This window comes from Rana temporaria, chromosome 3 (genome assembly GCF_905171775.1).
Source record: "Rana temporaria chromosome 3, aRanTem1.1, whole genome shotgun sequence".
NCBI classification, from domain to species: domain Eukaryota; kingdom Metazoa; phylum Chordata; class Amphibia; order Anura; family Ranidae; genus Rana; species Rana temporaria.
The window spans coordinates 198,253,303-198,281,237 of record NC_053491.1 but is presented as its reverse complement, the minus strand read 5'-3'; the positions used below and the strand labels follow the sequence as shown (position 1 = coordinate 198,281,237).

The window sequence follows — 27,935 nt, the reverse complement described above, 5'->3', positions numbered from 1 at the left end:
AACTGGACGGATGAGACTTTCAATGCAGAGTGTAAATGAAGAACTCCCACGGACTCGCAGTGATGGGGAAAAAAGGTGAAAAAAAGAGCTCCAAATGGTACAGGTCAAAAAATAAACCGTGACAGGTTTTATTTAAAATTCATATAACAAATGGCATGGATAAAAAAGTGATAACATAATTAATAATAAAAGCAGTATCCGATGCTGTAAAGCGGAACCCAATGATTGGAAAGTCACCTCCTCTATGGACTAATATTTCACACACCAGGTTGTGTCATTTTTTGATCCAGCATCACATTCATTGTGATGCATGGTCTTCATATGGACTTTTTCACATATATTTAATTTGTATTTTCCTATTATCATTTTTTTGATCTTGTCACCATAAGACCCCATTCACACCTGGGCGTTTTGTAGCTTGAAGCCTGAAGCTACAAAACGCTGGAGGGGAAAAAATCAAATATTCTCTATAGAGATGGTTCACATCTCCATTACAAAACGCCTGAAGCCAGAAGTTCAAAAATGCCTGAAGCTTAAACAAGTTCTGGGACTTTTTTTGGGGCGTATTTGGGCGTTTTTCTGCTTTTAACATTGGTGACCCTAGACCTGTCCAAAATCGCGGTAAAAAACGCTGCACAAATCGCAGCAAATCGCGCTAAAACCGCTGCAAAATCGCAGCAAAACGCTACGCTCAGGTGTGAATGCAGCCTAACTATTGCGCACAATACACTTTAGCGCTGCACTATTGTTCCACATGTACAAGGCTTTACACCGGAATTTTTTTTTTTCTTTCCTACAAAGTCAGTGTTGAAGGGGGGAATTCCTCCTGCAGAGCCATTATGTTCTCTCAGCAGGGGAGACACATGGATTACTGTTAGTGGCTATAATAGCCGCTAGCAATAATGGCATGTAAAATCCAACAGGCTGTACCCAAGTAAATTGATTTGATCAACTTGGGTGCATACAGCCTTGCCCATACATGATTTGAATCTTGGCCAGTGCAGTGGGGCCCATCCATGGCTGACTTGAAGTATTCTCTTAAAAATCCCAATGAAAAGGATCCCTGTAATTTTACTGTAAAGTGTATGTACACCTTGACTAGAAACTTATTTTATTTACAGTACTTCCTTTTGTTTTGTTAATTATAAATGTAATTTATTGCCGTTTTTAGCAGTCTTTAGATGTGGTGGCTGCATCATTTTCTGCAATTACTGAAAACAAATGCTTGTTCTTGTACTGACCTGGTTTCTCAACCCCCCCCCCCCCCCCCCAAAAAAAAAAAAACATTAAAACATAGTTGCCTCCTAAGGGTATTTTTATTTTATGGCCCCTTTTGTGTTTGTATGCACTTTTTCTGTTCTTATTATAATGAATGCAAGCAGAGCAGATCTAGCAGCATACAGTTGTTTTTAGTCTGTTCTACTTTAGGGATGTATAGTATTACAGTGTTTGCCACGTGGCCTTCCAGCTGTAAAACTACCAGATGTAGACACAATATGCCATATACTAACCTACTGCATGTGAGCTTCCTGCAGTATGCATACTGTGATGATAATCTTCAGATTTTACGAGTGGATAGAAGTTCCTTTTTGAGTTTTCTCATGCTGCTTTAACTGGAAACTACTTTCGGATAATGCAAACAATGCATAGATCAAACATTTGTCTGTTTGCTAATGTAAAAATGATGTAAGTGTAGTGTTTGCCTTGTAGCAAAGCTGTCAAACAGATTTCCTCTAGAGCCATGGGAAGTTAGATTTTTGCCCATGCTTGTTCAGACCACTTCAGCTTTGGTACCTGAGAGCCCACAGGGGCAGCACGACTTTGGGAGGCAACTTGGACACGACTTGAGTATGAATCATCAGGAAACTTCAAGTCGCCTCCAGGACAGGAGGCTTTCCAGTGGCCAATCAAACAACAATCAGCTCTGTGGGAGGGGTTTGCCTGAGAAATGTATGTTATCTTCCTGTATTGTTTCTTCATTTAAGACAGTGATCTGACTTCTGAGGCAACTTCCATTGAAATCAATGGGTACAAGTTGCCTACAAGTCTCCTAGATTGAAGTAGTACAGGAACCTTTTTTTGAAGTCGGAGCGACTGCTGTAGTGTACATTAAGACGGCTCTCATTCACTTACATTGATTTTCTCATGCAGCGCGACTTGAGGCGACTTGAAGTCGGATCCAAAGTTGTCCCTGTGTGAATGGGCTCTTAGTCGGCCCAAGTTGCTCTAAGTCGCGCGGTAGAGAAAACGAATGGAAGTGAATGGGAGCCGTCTTAATGTACACTACTGAAGTCGCTCCGACTTCAGAAAAGGTTCCTGTACTACTTCATTTCGACTTCTAGACGACTTGTAGGCAACTTGTACCCATTGATTTCAATGGAAGTCGCCTCCAAAGTCAGATCACTGTCTTAACTGAAGCAAGAATACAGGAAGATAACATACATTTCTCAGGCAAACCCCTCCCACAGAGCGGATTGTTTGATTGGCCACTGGAAAGCCTCCTGTCCTGGAGGCGACTTGAAGTTGCCTTGTAAGTTGCCTGATGATTCATACTCAAGTCGTGTCCAAATTGCCTCCCAAAGTCGTGCTGGAAGTCGTGTTGCCCTGTGTGAATGGGCTCTTAAGCAACATTTTTCTCTGATATTACACAGTGCTTCTGTGTGAACAAGGTACCAAAGCATGGTCAAATCATGCCAATTATTCTCCTCCCATAGATACCTTTTTTTTTTTTATTGGATTTGCTTGCTCCTGAATGATGCATAAATGTGTCCACCACTAAAAATCTCTCTTAATTTAAAGCGTGTATATTGATGTTTTAGTGCCACATGCCGAAGTAGGAGAATAGATACAAACAAAAATCCCTGGGAAAGTCCCTGCTGGTGGTCAAAACCCCTGTCTGCAACAATCATCTCAGGTTGCCCTTTGTCCTTGGCTGTCCATCTTGCTGAAGGTGGTGTCATCCTTTCACTTGTGAGGACATTGTGCTACCATCTTTGCCCCAGTCCTTCTCATCCTAAAAAAGTAGCCTTTGGTAATCTGAATGTTTTCAGGGCTATTGTGGTCTATTTGAATGCTACTGCTGCTTTTATCCAAAAGACTTGACTCCCTTTTTTGTTATGAAGGACACCAGAAAGGGGGGCAGACTGCTTTGTGCCTAGGTGGTTTTGTCAAAGTGGTTCAGGCTTATGCTGGTAAGGGTTGAAAACCTTTTCTTGTCATTGCTCACTCTACCAGTGTATTGAGTATGACCTGAGCCTTGCATTATAATGCCTCTGCTTGGTCATCAGTTCATGCTTTCACCAAGTGCTTCAAGATTGATAATATTGCATCTATTGATGCTAGCTTTGGCTGCAAGGTTTTGCAGATGGCAGCGTGATCCTCTTTGCCTGCGTCGTGGCTTTTCTTTCCACCATTTTTACTTTGATTGGGTCCACCCTGCTTTGAGCTGTCCCATTGGTCAAGATCTTAACGATCCAGCCCAGTCCTTCAATAAGTGTAAAATAATTAATTTACTTTTTTGTATCCATTCATTTTCTGCTACACAGACCAGGAGAGTTGGGTTATGGAAGCGTCAATTCCACCATGAAAATGTAAACGGTTTCCCAAAACCATTATATTTATGGCATTTTGTGACCAACTCTCTTGCTGCTTCTAAAGAATAAAATATGCAAATAATGGTGCGCTTATTCAGCAGTTATATAAATATTCTGCCTAAAGAAAAATTATAACACAAACATAAATATCATCAAAAAGTCCAAACAACAAATGATAGTGCATACGAGGCCAACATTTATGGTGATTCAGAGTGAATGTCCCTCACTCTTCCAAGTATGTAATACAATCCGCGCCACGAATCAATGGATGTGCAAAACAACCGCCACTATCCACCACTGAGTGAATTGGCTACTCACCTCAAAAGACCCATATGGGTCTAATCAAGCCTTGTGTGTAAATAAAAGGGTGTCTTAATCACCAGGAACAGAAGCTCTGGTTAATAAAGACACTCACTTTCTTTGGAAAACGATTTTTCAGATGTTGCTCAAAATAGGCTCCAACGGATGCGGCTCGCAGCAGGGGTCCGGTGCATCCCTGTTCTCCGTTTCAGGGCTGAATTTTTGCCTGAATTCAGCCCTAAATCTGAGCCAAAGAGGCAGTGTTCCTGTGCAAGCCGCTCTGCAGCCTCAACAGGTATATGTGAACCGGCTCCATAGAGAGTCGGTCACAATCTCCTGTCATACGAATTGGAATACGGGAAAACCTGCATCGAATTAGTATAGGTGTGAATCCAGCCGGAAAGAAGATTTATTATCCTTGCTGCTTCTGCTCTCAAGCCATCAAATAGCTGGTGTCTTAAAGCAACATTTCCCTATCTCAATCAACTTAGACTATTTTTAGCCCTTATGCATCTAGCATTAGTAAATGGATAGGAAAGTATATCATGTTCCAGAAATGCTAGGGGGTGTTTGTTCAATATGATTTCTCAGCAAAATAAAGTGTAATTGAGACATGGATAGATGGAGTTTGCTTTGAATATTAAAAAACAATTTTATAGCATTTTTGGTTTGTGTTGCTCGGGGGCAGTGCAGTTCCACTTTAACTGATGAAGTGTGCAGCACCATGGCAGCTTCAGATCAGAGGATAGGATAGCAGCTTACTTGGCTGTAAAAGGTGGAAGGGTTTAACTCTGCTTAAAAAAAGAATGCATAAAAATTATCCTTTTGCATCAGTTTAAGTCAATTTGTACATCCATCTTCAGTTCAGCTTACTACAGTATACAACCATTTTTCACATTTATTTGGAAAACTGACAGACGCATCCAGACTAAACACTCACGTGAAAATGCCCTTATTGGCAGCACTACTGTAGTAGCTAATCAGGTTCTGCTGCTAACGGAACTCACTGACAAGAGGAGAGAGCAGGTAAGGAACACTACAAACATCAATATAGTCAGCGTACAAACATCCGCTGACACCCGTCTCCACAAAGATCCGATTTTGCAGACGGAAGAATGTCCTATTTTTTTCTTCCGTCATTGGATCGGATGAACACGGACACACGGTCCGTGTTCATCCGATCCCCCCCATAGGGGAGAGCGGAGAAAAGACAGGGCGGAGAAAAGACAGGGCGGTCCCTGCACTGTGTGCGGAGACCGCCCTGTCAGCCGCCGGCTCAGCGAGGATATACGGAGCGATCCCCGCTGAGCTTACGGACACACGAAGGCCGTCTAAAGTCTTGTTTTGCACATGCATTTAGGCATGTCAAGCATTTCAGCGTTTTTGGATTCAATTGGCTAGAATATTAGAATAGTAGGGCTTCAACTGACGATTATTTTCATAATCGATTAGTTGGCCTATTTATTATTTCGGTTAATCGGATAATAGACCAAAAAAAAATAAAAAATTTAAAATTTTTTTGGACAATTTGTTGTTGGACAATTTACAAAACACAAATTGCTGCAAAAACACATTACATGCTTTTCTGCAGCTTCTCCATTTAAGTATATTGAACCAAAAAAACAAAATAGCGCGATTTTGCGTTAAAAAGTCCTTGCCCTTTCCAAATACGCAGCAGCTGAAAAAAAATCATGGATGTGAACGTGTCTCATAGGAAAACATGTAACTGAACTGTAGTGTGTTTCTGCAAAAAGCACCAAAAAACAGAGGTATGAACCCAGCCTGAGATGTTTAGTAACATAATGGGGTTAAAAAAACAAAAATAAGTACAAAAAGAGCAAATCACTACGGTAAGGGGTTCATTTTTTTTACTGTGGGGCAGTGAAAGTAATATTTACAGTAGCGATTTCCTTTTTTGTACTATATAGGGGTAATTTTAGTTTTTTTAAACCCCATTATGTTACTGGTCGATTAATCGATTATGAGAATTGTAATCGATTAATTTCATAATCGATTAGTTGTCGAATAATCGATTAGTTGTTTCGGCCTTATAGAATAGTATGGCCGTTAGAAAAAAGTTAATGCTCAACGCATCTAGGATTTAAAATCTCCTTTCCTGAATGTTTCCTCAGCCTCTAAACGCTCCTCTTCTAATACGCCTAAAAACCCCAGTGTGTCCTTGGACACAGGCTAACATAGAGGTGCATTTGCTGACCTGTAAACGTGGCGGCATTTTTAACCCAGTGTGCATTATGCCTCGTACACACAACCATTTTTCTCGGTAGGAAAAAACAACGTTTTTCCCGACATGATTTCTCTCCAGCCTGACTTGCATTCACACGTTCATGCAAATAACGTACGACCAAAGCGCAGTGACGTGCAACACGTATGTCAGGACTATAAAGGGGAAGTTCCTTTCAAATGGCGCCACCCTTTGGGCTGCATACTTGATTCTGAGCATGCGTGTTTTTTTTTCCCCTCGGAAAAGCATACACGACCATTTTTCAACGAGAAAAAAGAGCTGGTTTCAATTTTTTTGCGGGCGTTTTTTCGTCAAACTGCTAGGGAGCATACATACGACCGGTTTTCATGACCAATATAAAAAATGGCAGTTTTCTCGTCGTGAAAACCGGTCATGTGTACAAGGCATTAGGCCTTAAATGTGGCACCCAAGTAAAAAAGTCCAGGATCTTGTCGCTGTTTGTCCTACCCACCACCATCTACACCGTTGCTTTCTTATGGTCATGTTTTTCTCCTTGGCTATAAGATGACACTTGACTTGTGACTCTGCTATAAAGTGTACAAAAAGAGGAAAAAGTGGTAGGAGCTTTGAAAGGAATGTTTTAAAAAATAAATAAAATTGCATTCCTCCTTTCCCAAATACCCGATTTTCTAAAGCTTTTTTTTTTTTGTTTCAAGACTTGGATTCGACTTTGAATTAGAAGCCATAGAACATGGAAGTTCAATCCTGCGGTTTAATTCCTGCTTTTAAATGCACTCTTCTATGTAATCTACTGTAACCTTGCTTTATTTCATTCCAGGGGTATTACTATAAATTCCAATGTACACTGCCTTTTGTTTTACTGAGTTTAAAGCAAACATTTATACAGATGTACAGCCCTGGAAATTGTCTGTCAGAAGGTAGTATGTTTCAGGGTTAGTTTGCATAAGTCCAATTTTTGGCAAAGATTACCTTCATGTGAAAGTACGTGATCTCCGATCTGCTATGTTTCTGTTAGTATTACACAACCTGCACAATCTGACCCTAATCCCATACAGGGTGGAGAGAAAATGTGTGCGGGTCTAACATTTCTTGTACAAATATCTGTTAAAGCACTAATGACATACAGCTGGTTCAGATTATTTAAAAGTATCACTACTTTTTGTGGAAATTGGGTTTTTCACAAAGTTGAACATAAGCGTGTCACAAAGGTGGCCAATGCAAACGTGACATAAGATTTAAAAAGTCATAGGGAGAGGTTATTATGTTATAGTATTTTATTTATTTTGTTTGTCAAAACCAGCAGTAGATGCAACTCTCAACCTTTTTTTAAAAAGCTTGGCTAGGTCCACCCTTTTCCAACCTCTCTTCCAATTGGTCATTGAGGCTGGCTGTCAATAACCACTCAAGGACTCAACTATTTTTCAGTCTCCGTGTTTACACGTTTAAAAACAATTTTTTTTTTTGCTAGAAAATTACTTGTAACCCCTAAACATTATACATTTTTTTTTTTAACACCCTAGAGAATAAAATGGCGGTCATTGCAATACTTTTTGTCACATCGTATTTGCGCAGCGATCTTACAAGCACACTTTTTTTGGAAAAAACTCACTTGTTTGAATTAAAAAAATAAGACAGTAAAGTTAGCCCAATTCTTTTTATATTGTGAAAGATAATGTTATGCCAAGTAAATTGATATCCAACATGTCACGCTTCAAAATTGCGCCTGCTCGTGGAATGGCGTCAAACTTACCATTAATCTTCATATGCGACATTTAAAATAATTCTACAGGTTGCATATTTTGAGTTAGAGGTCTAGGGCTACAATTATTTCTCTCACTCAAACGATCACGGTGAAACCTTGCATGTGTGGTTTGAACACCATTTTTATATACGGGCGCTACTCACGTATGCGCTCGCTTCTGCACACAAGCTCGTCAGAACGGAGGCTTTAAAAAAAAATATTATTTTCTTATTTTACTTGATTTTATTTATTTTCACTTTAAAAAAAAAATAGAATTTGGGTGACTTTTTTTATTACAAGGAATGTAAACATTCCTTGTAGTAGAAAAAAGCATGACAGGTCCTCTTAAATATGAGATCTGAGGTCAAAAAGACCTCAGATCTCAAATTAAGACTAAAATGCAATAATAAAAAAAAAAATTGTCATTTGAAATAATGAAAAGAATAAAATGGCCCTTTAAAACGTATGGCGTAAGTGACGTTTTGACGTCGCTTCTGCCCTGCTATGGTATGGAGACAGGTGGGGGCCATCTTGCCCTCACTTGTATCCATACCAAGGAAGGAAAAGAACCCGATCGCCTCTGCCGCTACCGAAGGCTCCGGTAAGCGGCGGCAGTGGGGCCCCTCTCCCGCCGCCGACAACTGTGATCTTTTGGTGAATGCACAACAGAGACCACCATTATCGTTTTACAGGACCGCTGCCTGAAGAGATGGATACCTTGGTTGTGGCAGCAGATGCTGCCATTACCGAGATATCTCTTTTCAAAGTAAGGACATATATAGTTGTGCGGCGTTCCTTAAGTGGTTAAAGTGGAGGTTCACCCAAAAAACTTTTTTTTTAACATTAGATTGATGCTCATTTTGTCAAGGGGAATCGGGTGTTTTTTTTACAATCGAAGCAGTACTTACCGTTTTAGAGATGCATCTTCTCCGCCGCTTCCGGGTATGGTCTTCGGGACTGGGCGTTCCTACTTGATTGACAGGCTTCCGACAGGCTTCCGACGGTCGCATACATTGCGTCACGATTTTCCGAAAGTAGCCGAACGTCGGTGCGCAGGCGACGTATAGAGCCGCACCGACGTTCGGCTTCTTTCGGCTACTCGAGACAAGATGTATGCGACCGTCGGAAGCCTGTTGGAAGCCTGTCAATCAAATAGGAACGCCCAGTCCCGAAGACCATACCCGGAAGCGGCGGAGAAGATCGCTCTCTAAAACGGTAAGTACTGCTTCGATTTTAAAAAAACTACCCTATTCCCCTTCACAAAATGAGCCTCAATCTAATGTTGAAAAAAAAAAAATTTCGGGTGAACTCCCACTTTAAGTAATCAGTAGGAGGGTTGGGGCTGTGGAGGGTCTGGGTCATACTCCTGTTACGGTTCTGCTGCCTAAATCACTGGATGTAGTCGTGTGTATTTTGTGTGTTTTTTACTGAAGGTAACCAACATTTTTTTTTTTTTTTATTGAATGCTTAGATTGAATTTCCAGGTTTATTTTGAAGTAAATTCGTAGCCATGTTAAAGTAATTTATCTTGTGAATTCATATCCAGACACCCCCATGGCTGAGGCTTAGAAAGCGGAGAGCTGGCCTTCCTCCTGCAAGACTCGGGAGCCACTAAAGATTTCTGGTCAAAAAAAACGTGATGTGACAGATATAGGCAACCAACAACTGTAGATACAGCGCTTTCTCCTCACAACGGCCATATTGGAAGGAATGTTCACGCAATATAGATTTTTCAGTTCTGGTTGAATGCCTGTGGTTTTATTCTCCCTTTCTCTTCATATTTCTTAGAATTTCTCGATGTTTAAGTTTCTAGCTCTAGCTCTCAGAATAGTAGTTGTGACCAGAAGGAATGGTATCTATTGCTGAATATCTTGTAGCACAGAGCACCAGATGAAAACTTAAGCCAGCCATGGACAGTTCGAACCGTTTATGGACAGGCTGAATGTATCCAAGATGATCGGTCAACTTTGGTACAACCTGCCTGTCAGATTTTACATGCGCCCAAGTAAAGAGTTCTCCCAGTCATCTCTTGATAGTACAGAGCTTTCAATGCACTCCGCTCATGCTCAGTTTGGTGTGTGTTGCTAGAAAGGTGTGTTTTTTTTTTTTTAAAGTTCTCAGAGAAATTTAAAAGAATTTGTCACAAAAATTAGAAATATTACACCATATCTCTCAATTTTTTCTGTGGTTTTTCTTTGGTCCATGTGATCAGCACAGGGCCAATCAACACTGTCCAGACAGGGTCAGGGGTCATGAAGTCTCATAGGACAGTCAGGAGAATGAAAACTCCTCCAAGCTTTATCCAGTGCTCGGCCAGACACGGATAGAAGTCACAAGATTCCTATATACTGCTAATGTGAAAAAGTATTTAGCAGTTTATATTTCCTAAAATAATTGCATTTCCATGTTCTGTGTACTGTGGGAGACCAGATATAGTAAATACAGGCCTCCTGAGTTAGTAACACTTTAACCACTTTAGCCCCGGGCCTGTTTTTCAGAGTCGGTGTTTACGAGACAAAACCATTTTTTTTTTGCTAGAAAATTACTTAAAACCCCCAAACATTATATATATTTTTTTTCTAACACCCTAGAGAATAAAATGGAAGTCATTGCAATACTTTTTGTCACACCGTATTTGCGCATCGGTCTTACAAGCGCACTTTTTTTGGAAAAAAAATCACTTTTTTAAATGAAAAAATAAGACAACAATAAATTTGGCCCAATTTTTTTATATATTGTGAAAGATAATGTTACGCCGAGTAAAATGATACCCAACATGTCATGCTTAAAAGTTGCGCCCGCTCGTGGCATGGCGTCAAACTTTTACCCTTAAAAATCTTGATAGGCGACGTTTAAAAAATTCTACAGGTTGCATTTTTTGAGTTACAGAGTAGGCCTAAGGCTAAAATTAATGCTCTCGCTCTAACGATCGCGGCGATACCTCACTTGTGTGGTTTGAATACCGTTTTTATATGGCGGCGCTACTCGCGTATACGTTGGCTTCTACGCGCAAGCTCGTCGGGACGGGGCGCTTTAAAAAATTTTTTTTTTGCTTTTCGCATTTATTTTTATTTATTTTAGAATTTTTAACACTGAAAAAAAAAAAAAAAAAAATTATCACTTTTATTCCTATTACAAGGAATGTAACCATCCCTTGTAATAGAAAAAAGCATGACAGGTCCTCTTAAATATGAGATCTGGGGTCAAAAAGACCTCAGATCTCATATTTGGGCTTAAATGCAAAAAAAAAAAAAAAAAATTTGGAAATGTCATTTTTTCAAATGACAAAAAAAAAAAATGTTTCTTTAAGACGCTGGGCGGGACTGACGTTTTGACGTCACTTCCGCCCAGCGGAGCTATGGGGACGGGCGAAGGAGATTTTTCCTTCAGTCTCGTCCCTGCTCAGCTGCCGGATGGTCGCGATCTCCTCCGCCGCTACCGACGGCTACGGTAAGCGGTGGAGGGCGCGGGAGAGCGGCGGGAGGGGGGGCCCTCTCCCGCCACCGATAACGGCGATCTTGCGGCGAATTCGCCGCGGAGACCGCCATTATCGTTAACACGGCCGCCCACAGAAGAGATGAATATCTCGATTGTGGCAGCAGCTGCTGCCGTTACCGAGATATTCATCTCTAAAGTGATGACGTATAACGACGGTGGGCGGTCGGCAAGTAGTTAAAGTGGATGTAAACTCGATTCATAAAATTTGAGCTGGGCACATATATCTGCAGTAATTTGTTATCTCTTTTCAATGAGCTAAGTCTTATAGCTCTCTTCTGAACGATCTGAACGGTTCCTCTGGTATCTGCCTGAGAACTCCTGACATATTTTTTGACTTTTTAGACAAAAGCAGCCAGAATCCTTTTGTTGGAGGTTGCTAAAATAGATTAGCAGAGAGCAGCTCCTATTACAAAACCGCTCTGAGAGTCTCTGCTTATGAGGAGAGGGGATGTGTGCCTTTCCTCCAATCAGCAATTGTAGTTATCTTGGCTGTATGTCCACTCCAGACATCACACTGTGTTAACCAGGAAGAGAAAATCTAACAAAATCTCAACTTTCTAAACAGTATATAAATGCGAACACAGCAGATTTACATGTAAAACCTATGCAGGGAGATGTTGGTTTATCTCTGTGTATCATCTGAGGCTGTTCACTTTACTGGGTGTATGGATGGTTTACATAAACGTTAAGGCTCCTGTTTTAGATAATGGGTATAGAGAAGTGGTCTGCATGCATTTCTGATTCCTGCCCAATGCCTTGCAGTCTGGTACCAAAAAGGAACTGAGATTAATGACTCACAAGTTTGAAACTTCCACTATTGCTGGATCTGTTGCTGACCTTTACATCAAGCTAACCCACAGGCTAGCATATTGGAAATCTTCTCTGAGATATATAAAAAGATGTCTGTAATCCTAGCATTTCAGGGTGCATATACATAATGAATAATAAAACCGCAGCCTGCAAAAAGACAGATGTAAAACTTTTTAATTTGTGTATGCAAGCAAAAAAAAAAAAAAAACGCCTCAAGGGCCTGTACTTCTCACTTACAAGTGTGTACGTGGGACATGTCTCCTATGCTGCTGGCTGCTTTTTTAGTTGAAATCCAAATTCCTGTTTCCCATATTTTTATATATATACAGTATACTACGCGTTTTTTTTTAGCGCCACCCTTTGGGGCACCTTCTGCTAATGTTGTGTTTGGTGAGCATTGCTTCTGAGCATGCACGTTTTGTACTTTGGATTTTTGTCCGGACTTGTGTACACACGATCGGAAAATCCAACGACAGACCGTTGTTTAACAGAAAATTTTAAAGCCTGTCAGCCAACATTTGACAACAATTGTCCGATGGAGCATACGAACAGTCAGATTTTCTGCCAACAGCCTGTCATCACACAAGTATCGGTACTTGGTCTAATGCCTGGTACACACGATCCGATTATCGGACGAATGATCGTTCGTTTTTTTTGTATGCTAATCTCATGTCAAATCTGATGAGTTTACTAAAGTCACAAATTCTCGTACGGCAGAATAAAAAATCGGAAGTGATATCATGTGTTGTAATGCATTTGTATTGCATTTTCGAAAGACAGCTGTACTGATTAAGCGAAAATCGTACGATCTGGCATCGTACGAAAAAAAATTCCGTGCATGTCCGATAGAATAAAATCGGACGAACTGTCCTGATCGGCTCTCGAAAGCGCTGTACTAACGATCCGATTATCGTACGATCGATTCGAAAGCGGCATTTTTCGTACGATTTTCGGATCGTGTGTACAGGGCATAAAAGTGGTATCGGTGCAAAACATTTTACAACCATTGTGTGATTTTGTACAAAGTAAAAAACTTCAGTTAAGCATGTTCAATACTTTTTATTACAGGTTTTTTTTGTTTTTTTCTTTGGGTGTGGTGGGCGGAAATGAAGAATCTTTCATAAACTTCGAGGAATTCTAAAAATTAGAACATTTCCACAAAGATATTTTTCCAAAATTGTTCAGTCAGGCAGGCAATGTAACCCCCTGGTATCTATCAATACCATTTTTGAAGTAGGATTTCACTTTGTGGGCAATGATACAAGATTTGAGTAGAGTGAGTTACTACTGATTTTTATTTTATTTTTTTTATGGTTTAAGCCAGGGTTTGACAAATTTGCTTGGAATCTAGGAGCCAGCTAAAAAAGTTAGGAGCCAGAAAACGCACCCCGTCCCGACGAGCTTGCGCGCAGAAGCGAACACATACGTGAGCAGCGCCTGCATATGTAAACGGTGTTCAAACCACACATGTGAGGTATCGCCGCGATTGGTAGAGCGAGAGCAATAATTCTAGCCCTAGACCTCCTCTGTAACTCAAAACCTGCAACCTGTAGATTTTTTTTAAACGTCGCCTATGAAGATTTTAAAGGGTAAAAGTTTGTCGGCTTTCCACGAGCGGACACAATTTTGAAGCGTGACATGTTGGGTATGAATTTACTCGACGTAAAATTATCTTTCATAATATAAAAAAAAAATGGGGATAACTTTACTGTTGTCTTATTTTTTAATTAAAAAAAGTGTAATTTTTTCCCAAAAAAGTGCGCTTGTAAGACCGCTGCGCAAATATGGCGTGACAGTAAGTATTGCAACGATCGCCATTTTATTCTCTAGGGTGTTAGGATAAAAAATATATATAATGTTTGGGGGTTCTAATTAGAGGGAAGAAGATGGCAGTGAAAATAGTGAAAAATGACATTAGAATTGCTGTTTAACTTGTAATGCTTAACTTGTAATATCAACAGCCACCACCAGATGGCACCAGCTTACACATCTGGTGGTAATAACTTGTAATACCAACGGCTCACCACCAGATGGCGCCAGCTCTTTTTTTGCCCCCCTTCCAAGCCAAGTCGCCAGGACCCCATTTCTAGTCGCCATGGCGACCGGGATTTGTCGAGCCCTGGTTTAAGCATCCCTACATATTATCTAAGCTTGTATATTGCCATCAGGCATTATTCAGGCACATAGACCAATATGGCCATTCTTTCAAAGGTATACTGGATTGTGGATGTTCATCTTAATTTGGGTTAAAAGTAACAAGTCCAGCTTTTTATTTTAATTTGGCCTCGCCAGTTAACGTTTCCATTAATACGGCCTCGCTCTTTCTAATGCTGTCTTGGCTCAGTGAATTATTTGTAAGCACATAATGGTTTGAAAGATTTACCTTCTCTGGTTTTCTGCTAGTCTTTATTCTTTTCTGTCGTTAAAAAAGGAAAATAATTAGAAGCTTGAGCTGTGACTCATTAAACAGAACAACTTAGCAGTATGTAGAATCATTCAGTTATGGCTTGGCCCGGCTTTTCATTGACTTTCGTCATTTTGTTAACAGAGGCTTTTTAGGCAAAGTCATTACTGAACTTATTCTAAACTTGGCAAGTTTTACTGATTCCTTTGTGTTTGTTGGAATTTTCGTGCTGCTTCTGGTGTGCCGGCTGTCGTAGTATTCCCCTGTGATACAGTCATAACACGACCTAGAATTACATGTCTGTTTACATTAAAAAAAAAAAAAGTTGTGAAGAATTTTTGTTACACAGTGGCAGGATAACCATTGTGTGTATTATGTAGTGAAACTTTAACTTTTTTGTAGACTTTGGGCTCCGTGTATAATTATTAAATGTGTTTGAAAGAGATGACTGTTTTCCTATAGCAATTGAAAAAGGAACTTTATACAGGAGCAATACGATTGGGCCCCTTTCACACTTGGCTGCAATTTTTTGATGTGGTTTTGACGCGATTTGAAACAATGCCTGTGTTATCTTGAGGTCTATGGACCTCGGGTCGCATCGAAGACAGACCAAAGTAGTGCAGGGACTACTTTGTGAAGTCTCACAGATATGAATGGTACTCGTTGGAAATCATGGGGTATGACTTGTGCAACTTGGACTGCAGAGTCATATGACAAGTTTGAAAGGGGCCGAACTGTCCTATTTTACCTATTGCCAAAACTTTATTTAATTTAATTTTTAGATATAGTGTGTGTCTGTATGTATGTGTATATAATATAATGGTGGGGACGGATTGGCAATGCTTCCTCAAGTATGTTGTGGTGTGTGTGTGCGCGCATTTTTTTTTTCCTCAAATGTCTCAGCATTTGTGCTAGGGGATGTGCTATTTGTTCTACTGAGCATTGTCGCTGGGGCTGAAAGTTCAACATTTTGAGTCCCTGGAGCAGGACTGCTAAAATTGGGCCTCTTGTTGTGACAACTGTCTGAAGGAATTTTCCTTAGTTTGTGCAGAGAGATCCACTCACTTCTGTTTTGCAAGAAAGGAAATGATTAGAAATCTTCCCAGGGGAACACGGATGGCAAACATTTTTTTTATTAAAATGTTACTAAACCCAGGACCCTGCATTCACTATATCTGATCTCCCACACTACACAGAACATGGAAATGCAATTATTTTAGTAAATATAAACGGCTAAATACCTTTTCTCATCAGCAGTATATAACAGTCTTGTGACGTCTATCAGTGTCTGGTTAAAGCTTGTAGGAGGAGTTTTCATTTATTCTACTCTGATTGTCCCATGAGGCTGCAGAACACCGACCCTCTGTCTGGACAATGCTGAAATGACCCTGTGCTGATCATATGCACTCTTCTAAGAAGAAAAAAAACTCTCTAGCAATACACACCAAACTGGGCACGTGCAGAGTGCCCCCAGGGCTCTGTACTATCAGGAGATGGATAGAGGACAGTGGAAGAAGGAGAATCAGAGAAGACGGTATCAAGCAGCCTGCTGTACTGCATATGCAGACTTATTTTACTGTTGTGGGTTTTGTAACACTTTAACTGCTTGCCAACCCACCACGGTACATATACAGCTCTCTTCTGGGTTAACACACTGCTGTAATTTAACACAGCGGGGCTCTGCACATCCCAACCATGATTCATGGCTGGGGCCTGCTGATTGTCTGTGTCCAATAACAGCCCAGAGCCCCGTGTTGACAATCAACACAGGGCTCTGTACAGAGGGAACAATCTGTTTATTATCCCTGCAAAGCAGGGATTAGAAACAAAGCAATATTTGGTAAAAAGCAGCACACGTTGCACATTGTTGGACACAAATTTAACCCCTTAATCGCCCGAGATGTTAACCACTTCCCAGCCAGTGTCATTAATACAGTGTATATTAGCTCTGATCACTGTATTAGTGTCACTAGTGATGTCAGTATTAGCCAGGTCCCACAAAGTGACAGCTAATGTCATATTGTCCGCCGCACTATCACAGTCCTGCTATAAGTCGCTGATCACTGCCATTACTAGTATTAAAAATAAGTAAATATATTTAGTGTGTGTGTATATATACCATTGTTTTGTAGGCTATATACCTTTGGCACAAGCCAATTAACCACTTGACAACCGCCCTATAGCCAAAGTATGGCTTAACTCTGGGAGGCCGTTAATTAACGGCCTTCCGCATCACGGATCACGGTAAATCGCCGCTGATAGCGACGGTTTACCACATGATCGCTCTGTCTAATGACGGAGAAATCACTTGTAAACAAACCGCCGTCATGTGAATACGCCTGTTCCTCCCTCTCCTCTCTGTACCGAACGGTACAGTGTGAGCGGAGAGGGGAGAGAGCGGAGGCAGCAACAGTGCTGTGGACTGGATCTGTGACAAATGCAGTCACAGATCCAGCCTGCCATCCATCCATCCCTGCTCAGCCATCCTTGCCCAATACTCACCATACCCTGCAATACTCTGCCTCATACTCTGCAATACCTGCAATACCCCACAATACACACAATACTCTGCAATGCCCCGCAATTAGGGGTGCAACGGATCAAAAAACTCACGGATCGGATCGATCCTCGGATCAGGAGTCACGGATCGGATCATTTTCGGATCAGCAAAAAAAAAAAGGTCAGTTTTTTCATTGGTCCAAAAAAAAAAAAAAAAAATATATATATATATATATATATATATATATATATATATATATATATATATTTAAATAATATATATATATATATATTTAAATAATATATATATATATATATATATATATATATATATATATATATATATATATATATATATATATATATATATATTTAAATAATATATATTTTTTTTGGACCAATTAAAAAAAGGAACTTTTTTTTTTTTTTTTTTTGCTGATCCGAAAAAATAGCACAATAGCAATTCACAGGGGGGTGGATTTAAAGAGGAAGCAGGTGAGGCTGTTTAGGACTTAAAGTACAATCTTGATGTTTTTACAGCAAAAAAAAAAATATATATATATATATATATATATATATATATATTTTTTTTTTTTTGCTGTAAAAACATCAAGATTGTACTTTAAGTCCTAAACAGCCTCACCTGCTTCCTCTTTAATCCACCCCCCTGTGAATTGCTATTGTGCTATTTTTTCCCCCTTCCCCCCCCCCTCCTCTCACACCAGTGCTTCACTGTTAACATTCCCATTCAGCTTGCTAGAGCCCAGTGCACAGCGTGACACGCCTCCCCGGGGAGGCGGGGAGGCGTGTCACGCTGGGCTCTGGCAAGCAGACTGGCCGCCGCTCCGGAGCTAGGCCGAAGCCGGGGACTTTCCTAGGCCTAGGCTCCGGAGCGCTCCGCGGATCGCGGGGTGTGCCGATCCGAACGGGGTGGCCCGTTCGGATCACGGATCGGTGACGATCCGTTACACCCCTACCCGCAATACTCTGCAATACTCTGCAATACCCTGAAATACGCCCCCCCCCCTCCTGCTTCTACCGACTCAACGCTACGATCGAAGCCAGGATTGTGTTTTTTTAAAAAAAGGGTCATTTGGGGGGTATTTGTACTTTTCTGGCATGTTGGGGTCTCAAGAAATGAGATAGGCCGTCAGTACATCAGAATCAATTTTCAGATATTGGCACCATAGCTTGTGGACTCTTTAACTTTCACAAAGACCAAATAATATACACCAATTTGTACTTATTTTTACCAAAGATCTGTAGCAGTATAAATTTTGCCCAAAATGTATGAAGAAAATACTAATTTGCTAAATTTTATAACAGAAACAAAGATTTTTTTTTTGTTTCTTTACAGAATTTTCAGTCGGGTTTATTTTTTTGCGCAAAAAAAAAAAAAAAAAAAACAGTGATTGATTAAATGCCACCAAAAGAAAGCTCTATGTGTGTGAAAAAAAGGACGACAATTTCATTTGGGTACAATGTTGTATGACTGAGTAATTGTCATTCAAATTGTGAGCGCACCGAAAGCTGAAAATTGGTCTGGTTATTAAGGGGGTTTAAGTGGTCAAGTGGTTAATATACACTTGTTTGGGTTTTTTTTTTTTTTCTTACCAAAGACATACAGCAAAATACATTTTGGCCTAAGTTTATGAAGACATTAGTTTTATGTTTAAAGTTTTTATCTGATGTGTTTTATAACTAATAGAAATATATATCTTTTTTTTGTTTATATAATAAAAAATAAGCCCAGTGGTAATAAAATACCACCAAAGGAATGTTCTATTTGTGTGAAAAAATTGAATGCGGGTACATTTTTCCATGAGTGTGCAATTCCCAGTTAAGGGCAAAAAATGCCCCCTGTCATAAAGGGAGTATAATCTTCTGGAGCTTGTGGTTAACTAGAATGCAGAGGTATTAAATCCCTGGTCAGTCTTTATTGCTGTTTGTGCCCCCTGTTAGGGACATTCCCCCTCTTTATTTGTCCTGTTTGCCATTATCCTTTGAAAGTGAAACAAAATCCCACATTTTGAGCTGTCCCCAGAAAAGTAATGGAGGGGAAATCTTCCAATGTGGGTACTAGTTCTGGTGACCTGGGGGTCCTCAAGGTATTCCCCAAATTTGCAGGGATTTCCTCACACTTCCTGTTTGGCCATGGGACAGGAAGTGAAAAAAAAGCTCTGCAATGGGACACATATGGTGAAAACAAATCTCTGGGGTTATAACCCACCCTTGCTCTATCCTTTTTTTTTAATTAACTTTTGTAAACTAACACACACCAAGGAATCCATGCCGTCTATGAACAGCAAATCAATACATTTTGTCCTTGCATAGTAAACATTAGAACATTTGAGTAACAATGCAGAGTGGGTGGTTGATATCCCAGCATGCATAATGTTTTACTGTGACATATTGGGTTTTATTTACTAAAGCTGGAGAGTGCAAAATGAGTCCCATTTCGGCATAGAAACCAATTGGCTAATAACCTCAATTTGTTCAATTAAGCTTAGAAATAAAACCTGGAAGCTGATTATTTTCTATGCAGAACTGTGACTAATTTTGCACGCTCTCGCTTGATAAATAAACCCCATTAAGACATAATTCAGTAGTCTTTAGAATGGTTGGCTGTGGTCTAAAATGAGCAAAACAAATGTTTAACCGTTTGCCTACTCTAGCCAAAAACACTTTTAAGAAGAACTCTGTGTGCTGCCCAGAAGCCACACATCATATTCCAAGCTGTATTGGAACCTGATAGCTGAAGCATGAAAGTTGGAATCTCACGGGTTTCAATGGTCTAATTCAGAGACTATGTTCTGCTAAAACTAAATTAGGCTTTTTTTTTTGTCATTTTCAAAGTCGGTACTTATGTCAACTCTTCTTTTGGATATATAAAGGGATAAACAGTTTGGTCGTTAAAGCGAAGTTCCGCCCTAAAAATTTACTTTCTATTAACAGCTTGCCTTTAATGTAAAAAAAATATATTTTTTTTTTACTCACTTCTATCTGGCTGTTACCAGGCAGATTTCATAATCTGCCTAGTTCCTGGTCCTAGGTGGTTCAACTTCCTGTCCTAAGACCCCATTGCCTCCTGGGAAATGACTCATTTCCCAGGAGCCTCTGGGCATTACTGTGCCGAAAAATCGCCCAGCATGCACCTCTCCCTGATAAACGGGAAGAAAAAGAAACTGGACTTCACATGCCCACACATATGATGGATATGGCCACAACATGAGCTACAGGATATAAGGCAAGTGTTTTCAATGATTTCTGGAACGATTGGGGAGCTATTAATATGTTTTGGGGACTATTTAATGTGATTAATTTTAGCTTGCAAAAATATTATTATGCCCGGAACCCCGCTTTAAAGCCATCCAGGCAACATGTGTTTCCAACAGCAAATTCTGCTGTCTATAAGAACATTAAATAACATGGTAGGAAATCTTGGAGAACAATGGAGACATTAGCATCCCGCTGAGCTGTTCATTAAGCTCACAGTGTGTTTCTATTTTGTCTCCCATAAGGCGAAAGTCGTCATTTTCATGTCTCTGTAAAGGCAAGGATTTTGTGACACCTTTTCTTTTCTTTGTACTGGTGCTGTCTTGTGTAATATGTGTCTGTTTCTGTAAAATTGCCTGATTTATTTATATATATATATATATATATATATATATATATATATATATATATATATATATATATATATATATATATATATATATATATATATATATACGATTCCCCCATCAACACAGATGGTGCTGACAGGTGAATCCCTCATGCTGAGACATTGTTTTTTTTTTTCCCCCACCTGGGGGGGGGGCATCTGGGGGAAGCTAGCTGTCCCAGCGGGTAGAATCGGCAGTCTGGTTGTACCGAAGTTGATCAATAAACTTGGTACATTCAGCCTGCCCATTAGTGGTTCTTATCCTGGCTGGTTCCTGCTGAACCAGCTGAGATTTTAAACGGTCTATTGCTGGCCTTAAAATATAACTATGGACAGAGTGGAGGTGGATTGGAATACCTATTGGGTTTTTATTGCTGTCGGTGTCCCTGTTAGGGAGATTCACCCTCTATTTGTCCTCTTTATCATTGTTGAAAGTAATAGAGTGGAAATCTTCCTATGGGACACTAGTTCTGGTGACCCGAGGGGCCTCAAGGTATTTAATTGGCAGGGATTTCCTCTCTCCTTCTGTTTTTGGCTGAGACAGGAAATGGAGGGAAATATCCTCAATGGGACACAGATAGCAAAAAAATATCTGACAGGTTATAACCTTCCTTAACTCTATCCAAAATGAAAAATAGTTTTTCCTATGGCTCTACTTTAAACTGTAGTTCAATCTTATTTTATTGAGTGACCAATTATAACATACATAAGAGTTAACAGAATTATCAATTAATAACAATTCCACAAAGGTCATGATGGGTATTTGTTTTTGGTTTTTAAACTGACTATGAAGTGTAACCGGGAAAGATATATATGTATTGATAGCACATAAAGGCATCCGGATCATAAGTGGTATTGAATGTATTGTTAAAGCGGTTGTAAACCGCATAAACTTTTTTTTTTTTTTTTCAAACCTGCAAGGCAAAAGGCATAATCGGCTAGATACTAGCCGATTATGAAATACTTACCTCGGAACGAGGTGAAGAACACTTACCTGGTCCACGCCAAGCGAGATGTCATCTTGCTCCGGCGTGTCTTCCGGGTATCGCTGCTCCGGCTCTGTGATTGGCTGGAGCGGCGATGATGTCACTCCCGCGCGCGTGCGCGGGAGATTTAAAATCGGCAGGGTCCGGCGGATGCCGGTCCTTTCGCCGTGGATTCCCCCCTGCGCATGCGCCGCCCGCATTGCGAGGGGAATATCTCCTAAACCGTACAGGTTTAGGAGATATTCTTTATACCTACAGGTAAGCCTTATTATAGTCTTACCTGTAGGTAAAAGTGAAAAAGTGGGTTTACAACCACTTTAAACAAAGTAATGTGTATGGTAGGGAGAAACTATCTCTTGCGGAAAGCAAATGCCATAAAGATCACATATTGTGCCGTAGGGAGGGGAAGCATTATGTAGCTTAAGCTCCCAAAGCAATTGAAAATTAAGCAAAACATATAAAGAGTAAAGATATAGAAAGGAACAAGACTGGCATCGGAGTTGAAGAGGAAAGAAGGAAGACACGCCATCCCATCAACCTAAGGTGCAGTGATATCTGGTTCGCTCTCAGCCCATGGTACACACTCCGTGGATTTCGAAACACATGGTCCAAGAATTCCATGTAACAAAGAGTTGTTGTTCCAGATGTTCCAGGTCTCTAATGCGATCTACTTCAATAACCCAATCACCTAGGGAGGGCATATCTGTTGCTTTTCAGTGTTTTTTTTTTTTTTTTTTTTAAGAGGGTCCAGAATGTGTGTGTGTATTAAAAAATATACAGTACAGGTCAAAAATTGTTTGCCTGAATTTCCTCATAGGAGGGCAGTCCCACCAGATGGGAAGTAGGGTACCTCTAGAAGACAAACATCTCCAGCAAGTGTCCAGTAGGGATGGGTTGAAGTGTCTTATAGTTGCAGGGTATCTGTACCCTCTAGCCACTAATTTGAACACTTTCTCTTGGATTTTGTTTGCTAAAGAGAGCTTATGTGTCAAGATGAAGCATTTTTGCTAGTCTATGCTCGATATAGGATAGCACAGTTCTGATTACCAAGTCTGCGTTTATGGTGGGAGATCAGGAGAGGAGACATTGAGTTTTAGAGAGTAAAGTTGAGAGACTATATCTTTTAAATCCCTATGGTATGGATAGAATGTCCGACAGAGTGAAAACTACGAATATGATGGGACTTGTCTCTGAAGCCAATGCGTCGGTAAATGGAGAGCAATCTTGAAGGAGAATCTGTCATCGGGGATGGATCTGCACAAAGAACTTTGGTGCAAGGATGAATGTAGGAGACTTGGCAAAGTCCAACCTCCGACCTATTTGTGGCTGGCGGGAAGGCAGTGGCCCCAAAGAAGGGAGTCATGGGTCCTAACTGTTTGGACACGATACCAGCTGAGGTCAATCGGTCCCAGATTTGAAGTGTCTGTAGGGTAAGGTTCATCAAGAGACGGATCCTTGGGACAAACCGCGAGAGTCCACGGTAGAGCACAGAGCTCATTCGAGTTTAAGTGTCTTTCCAGCTGGACCCAAAGTTTGGATGTAGGATGGTGAAACAAGTCCTACAATGAGTACTGCTGCTTTGTGGTACAAAGAAGCACCTGGGACACCAGCCCCATTCCCCCAGCTTTTGGGAGAGATGGGGTTTTATTATCCTGGGACGAGCCGCACCCCAAATAAAACTGGAGAACAATCTACAAAGCTTCCTAAAGTACGAGGTCGGTATGTACATGGGGATTGTTTGGAATAAATATAAAAACCAGTGGAGGACATACATTTTCAAAGCATTTACCCTTCCCAACCAAGAGTATTGATGATCAGAATTTAAAATCATATGTTCATTTCCACGTTGTATTTGAAATTATTTTTAGCACATACTCTTTTAATCCAAATGATCTTGAGGTTTGTCGATTTTGTGAATCTCCTCATACATTTACTTTATTAAATTCTGTGACCCATATTCACTATACCCTGTGCTTAGGCACTGCTGTGCCACATTTCACACACCCTGCCTTCTGAACTGCAGAGGTACTGAGCGGAGAAGTTTCAGGTGGCGGAGTCAAAACAGAAATCACTAGAATAACGGTTCCTTTGTTGGTAAAATATTGATAATGGGCAAGTTTGTGCCTAACAATAAATACAAATTCTAGCTCTAATTCTTTTCTATCTTAAACCTGTGTTTAATTTGGGAGCAGCCAAGAGACATTGAAGCATGTGATTCTTATAAGAAGTATCTGCTGAGCCTGAAGCTTTTCTAGAACACACTTGTTCTAGATAGACATCTGAGCATCCATACTGCTGTGGAACTGCTTATTTAGGAATACAAGCAGTACATAAAAATTACCACATGCCATGTAGCTTATGCCAACTGGCAGGTTGTCATGGAAGGCAGAATTTAAAATGTTTTTTTTTGTTTTCCGGGACACCACAGCTAGTTGATGTGGTAATTTCATACCACCTTTATTTCAGATAAATGAGACTCGCTCTTTCTTGTACCAGATGAAAAAATAAATACACAAGCGATGTTCTTCTTGTACGCAAATGCTGTTTGCTTAAGCTCTAATGTGCTGAGTTGTTAATATAAGTATCTCAAGGTCATAAGTAGCTGGAACCGCCGTGTAAGGTCACCTACTTGGGATGCCATTTTCAAGTTCAAATATTTTAGTTCTGCTTGTTTAAAGGGTAACTCCACTTTCATATGAAAAAAAAAAAAAAAAGCAGTTGCGACAAGTCATATTGCAATTGAATGTTATTAAACACGACCTTTTCTTTTTTTTTTTCAATCTTCAGCAATGTAACATTCTATAAAATACAATTCATTATGGAAAACTGGAGGTGCTCTGGACAGAATGTGTCAAAGTTTGTTAAAAATCCTTGCAATGTACAAAGATCACCCAGAGGGAAATGTTTTTTTTCCCCCTCAATAAAAGTAGATTTACTCTTTAACCACTTTTCCCCCCGGTTGATGTCGGGGACTTGAAGTTGAGATATCTGGATGATGCCTGCAGCTTTTTTTTTTTTTTTTCCAGCTGGCTATTCCTTGCAATGTTAAAGCCATTACAGCGGCTGTTTAAATAAAGGTATAATCTTAAGCGCTAGCCAACAGTGAAAATAAATGAAGATTCAAATTTAAATATAAATGTGTGCAACCAAACTGCTGCTCAAATCTAAAATGTGCGAACGACAAAACAAGTGGTATGAATAAGGTAAAGGTGATGAGCGCAATTAATGCACTAAACAATATAGGACAGTGAAACACTGATTCAATAAGCAAACAAACCATATAAAACCACATGGTTTAATATGTTTGTTTGCTTATTGAATCAGTGTTTCACTGTCCTATATTGGTTAGTGCATTAATTGCGCTCATCACAGCGGCTGCTTAGTTTGCTTTAACAGGCAGTGGGGAGGGGACATTCCCCCCCGTCGTCTGGTGCTTCCCCAGTATCTCCCGTGCGATAAGGGAGTGGGGGACTGAGTCCAGCGGTGGTTGACTATAGAGCTGGCTGGAGACCAGTTGGACCCTGGCCATCTCTCATTCTTGGAGACCAGAAGCAACTTTCCGGCTCTGGCAGATGTAAATACTGCCTTTTATTTTTTAGGTGGAAGGCCTGAGTTCGTTTTTTTTTTTTTTTTTACATAAGCATAGAAAAGAGATGTGGAGACTTATAGACCTCAAATCTCTCTGTAAAGAGGACCTGTCATGGCCTATTCCTTTTACAGTGTATGTATAACAGGAAGAGAGAGGAGATCCCTGCAAATTAAGGGAATTACTTGGGGACCCCCAGGTCACCAGAACTAATGTCCCCATTGGAATATTCCCCCTATTACTTTTCTGGGGACAACCCAAGATTTGGGATTGTCTTTTACTTTTACTTTCACGTTCACTTTCAGTGATAATGGTAAATGGGACAAATTGGGTAAATTTCCTTTTTAAAGGAGGCACAGACAGCAAGAAAAACTGACAAGTGTTCTAATACCTCTCCAATCTATCCAAAACAAAATTGGTTTTCCTCAGTTATACTTTACCATTGGCTATGCACGAGTAGATTTTCAAATGAATGTTCATACAAACATTTGTACAAAAATTCTTTGTACAATTTAATGACTAGATAAACATTGTTCAAAGTACTTAAAAATTTCAATTCCCTACAACTCTTCATAGGCTGTTCCCCTCCATGCCTGACACATGCTGGAGATGCGAAAGACTTATGGGAACAATGTTACACACACACACATGGTGGCCCTGCCCATTGATTCCTGACATTTGGACCAATGTCTTCCAGATCTTTGAAATGATGGACACACATAAACCTGTGTCCCGTTCTATGGTCCTACATGGACTACTTGGATTGTTTCTTCAGGTTCCCCAAGTTTAAAAAAAATATCTCATAAATGCTCAATGCAAACCTTTATACTCCAGGGTTACCTTCCCCACCCTGCCACTCAACGCCCTCAACCTTCCTTCACCCTCTTCAAAAATTGTGTTTTGTATTGAACAATTGGTTATAGACTAGATGTAATTTCCCAAATGAAAATTACATTAATTGTTAGTCATTTCGAAAAAAAAATCTTCTTTTTTTTTTTTTTTTTTTTTTTTTGTCACTATGCTCAAAAACTAACTTTGGTTTGACCCCACTAATGATTACAAAATCAAGCGTTCTTAAAAAAAATTTGAGCAAAATACTTCTAGTGTATAGCCAAATTTTAGTTGCGATGGTGTTTTCCTACAAGGGATTGAATCCATGAGTGCATTGTGACTGCCTGCTCCCCTGCATTACATAAGAGGCATCAGGTGGCCCAGTAGTCTGCATATGCTATCTATGCTATGCAAAGGTCAGGCCTTCTCTGTGGTGATCATCCACACTTCAAAAAGCGCCATTGTGATCAACGAATAGAATGCCTTCTTGGAAGGGGTAAAACCTGTGGTTTTCATGTCGGTTAGCTGCGCTTTCCCATAGATTTCTAAAAGGCCCTGCAGTTTTGATGCGCATGCTGCATCTTTGGTTTGCTTTCTGAAACCATACCAAAACTACAGGACATTCTAGAAGCCTATGGGAAAGTGCAGCTAACTTGCACACAACCCACGGGTTAGCTGCTCTTTGCCCAAAGTGCATCGGGACCACGCCCGGGCAGTGTGACGTCGGTGTTAATGCTATGAAACTGCCTTTCTCAACCAGCATTTAGTGGGACCCTCCAAATTTCTCCAGAGGTTGCCAGCGGTTCATTTGAGCTGTGACTGATCTTCCATTTTATGGTTCTGGATTAGTTGTGAAGTCAACACTACTTAGCAAAGCAAGCTGCATGATACCAATAACTATTTTAACTGTCTGTAAATACTACCACTGTATAAGGGGGCAATCTTCCCACAAGCCAGCAATTGAAGAGGCATTTTTTCCACTGACCACCAATTGTTTGAAAATTGGTAAAACAAACAATGTACTCACTTTCTCACAACTGGGAGGTACTTGGCAAAGATTGGCTCTCCTAAAAGGGCACATAACATCAAATGCAGAGTAACACAGTGGCCTGTATCTAACAGTCATAGCAGCATGAATATACTTAACTACTCTCAATGGTTTTGCACAGAGCAGCCCTGAACCTCTGGAGTTCCCCCCCTGAAGCTCTTGGCTCTTCTTCTCCATTTGCCACCATAGGAAGCTGCTTCCTATGGTAGCCCATGTGTGGGCTCACTTCTGGGCTGTGTGTGTCTACAGACACACACAGCATGGCTCAGTCTTGTCCCTGCTCCCTCCTTACAGGTGTTGACTGACAGCAGAAGGAGCCAATGTCTCCCTCTGCTGTTAAATCTCCTGTGAGGCCCCGTACACACGTCCAAGGAACTCGACGGGCAAAACTCATCGTTTTGCTCGTCGAGTTCTGTGTGAAGCCGCCGAGGATCTCGGCGAGCCAACTTTCCTCATTGAACAACGAGGAAATAGAGAACATGTTCTCTATTTGGCTCGATGAGGAACTCAACGGCTTCCTCGCCCGAAAGTGTACACACGACCGAGTTTCTCGGCAGAATTCTGCCGAGAAACTCGGTCATGTGTACGGGGCCTGAGAAGAGAGAAAGAAGAGCTGCTGCAGATGGGCACAACACTTGATCAGGATTGGGCTTGGACAAGTGTTTAAGGGGTGCTTGGAGGGGGATCTTCAACATTTGTCATCATAACCTAGCATAACATAACATATTATCAGCCATTGGCTCTTTTTAAT

At 40.5% G+C, this 27,935-nt stretch overlaps 1 protein-coding gene across 7 annotated transcripts in view; it reads left to right on the top strand.

The window, feature by feature from the left end:
- The window catches only part of SRGAP1 (SLIT-ROBO Rho GTPase activating protein 1), a 240,132-nt gene that overhangs the window by 68,902 nt on the left and 143,295 nt on the right, over positions 1 to 27,935 (top strand). The gene's annotated exons all lie outside the window — the stretch shown is intronic.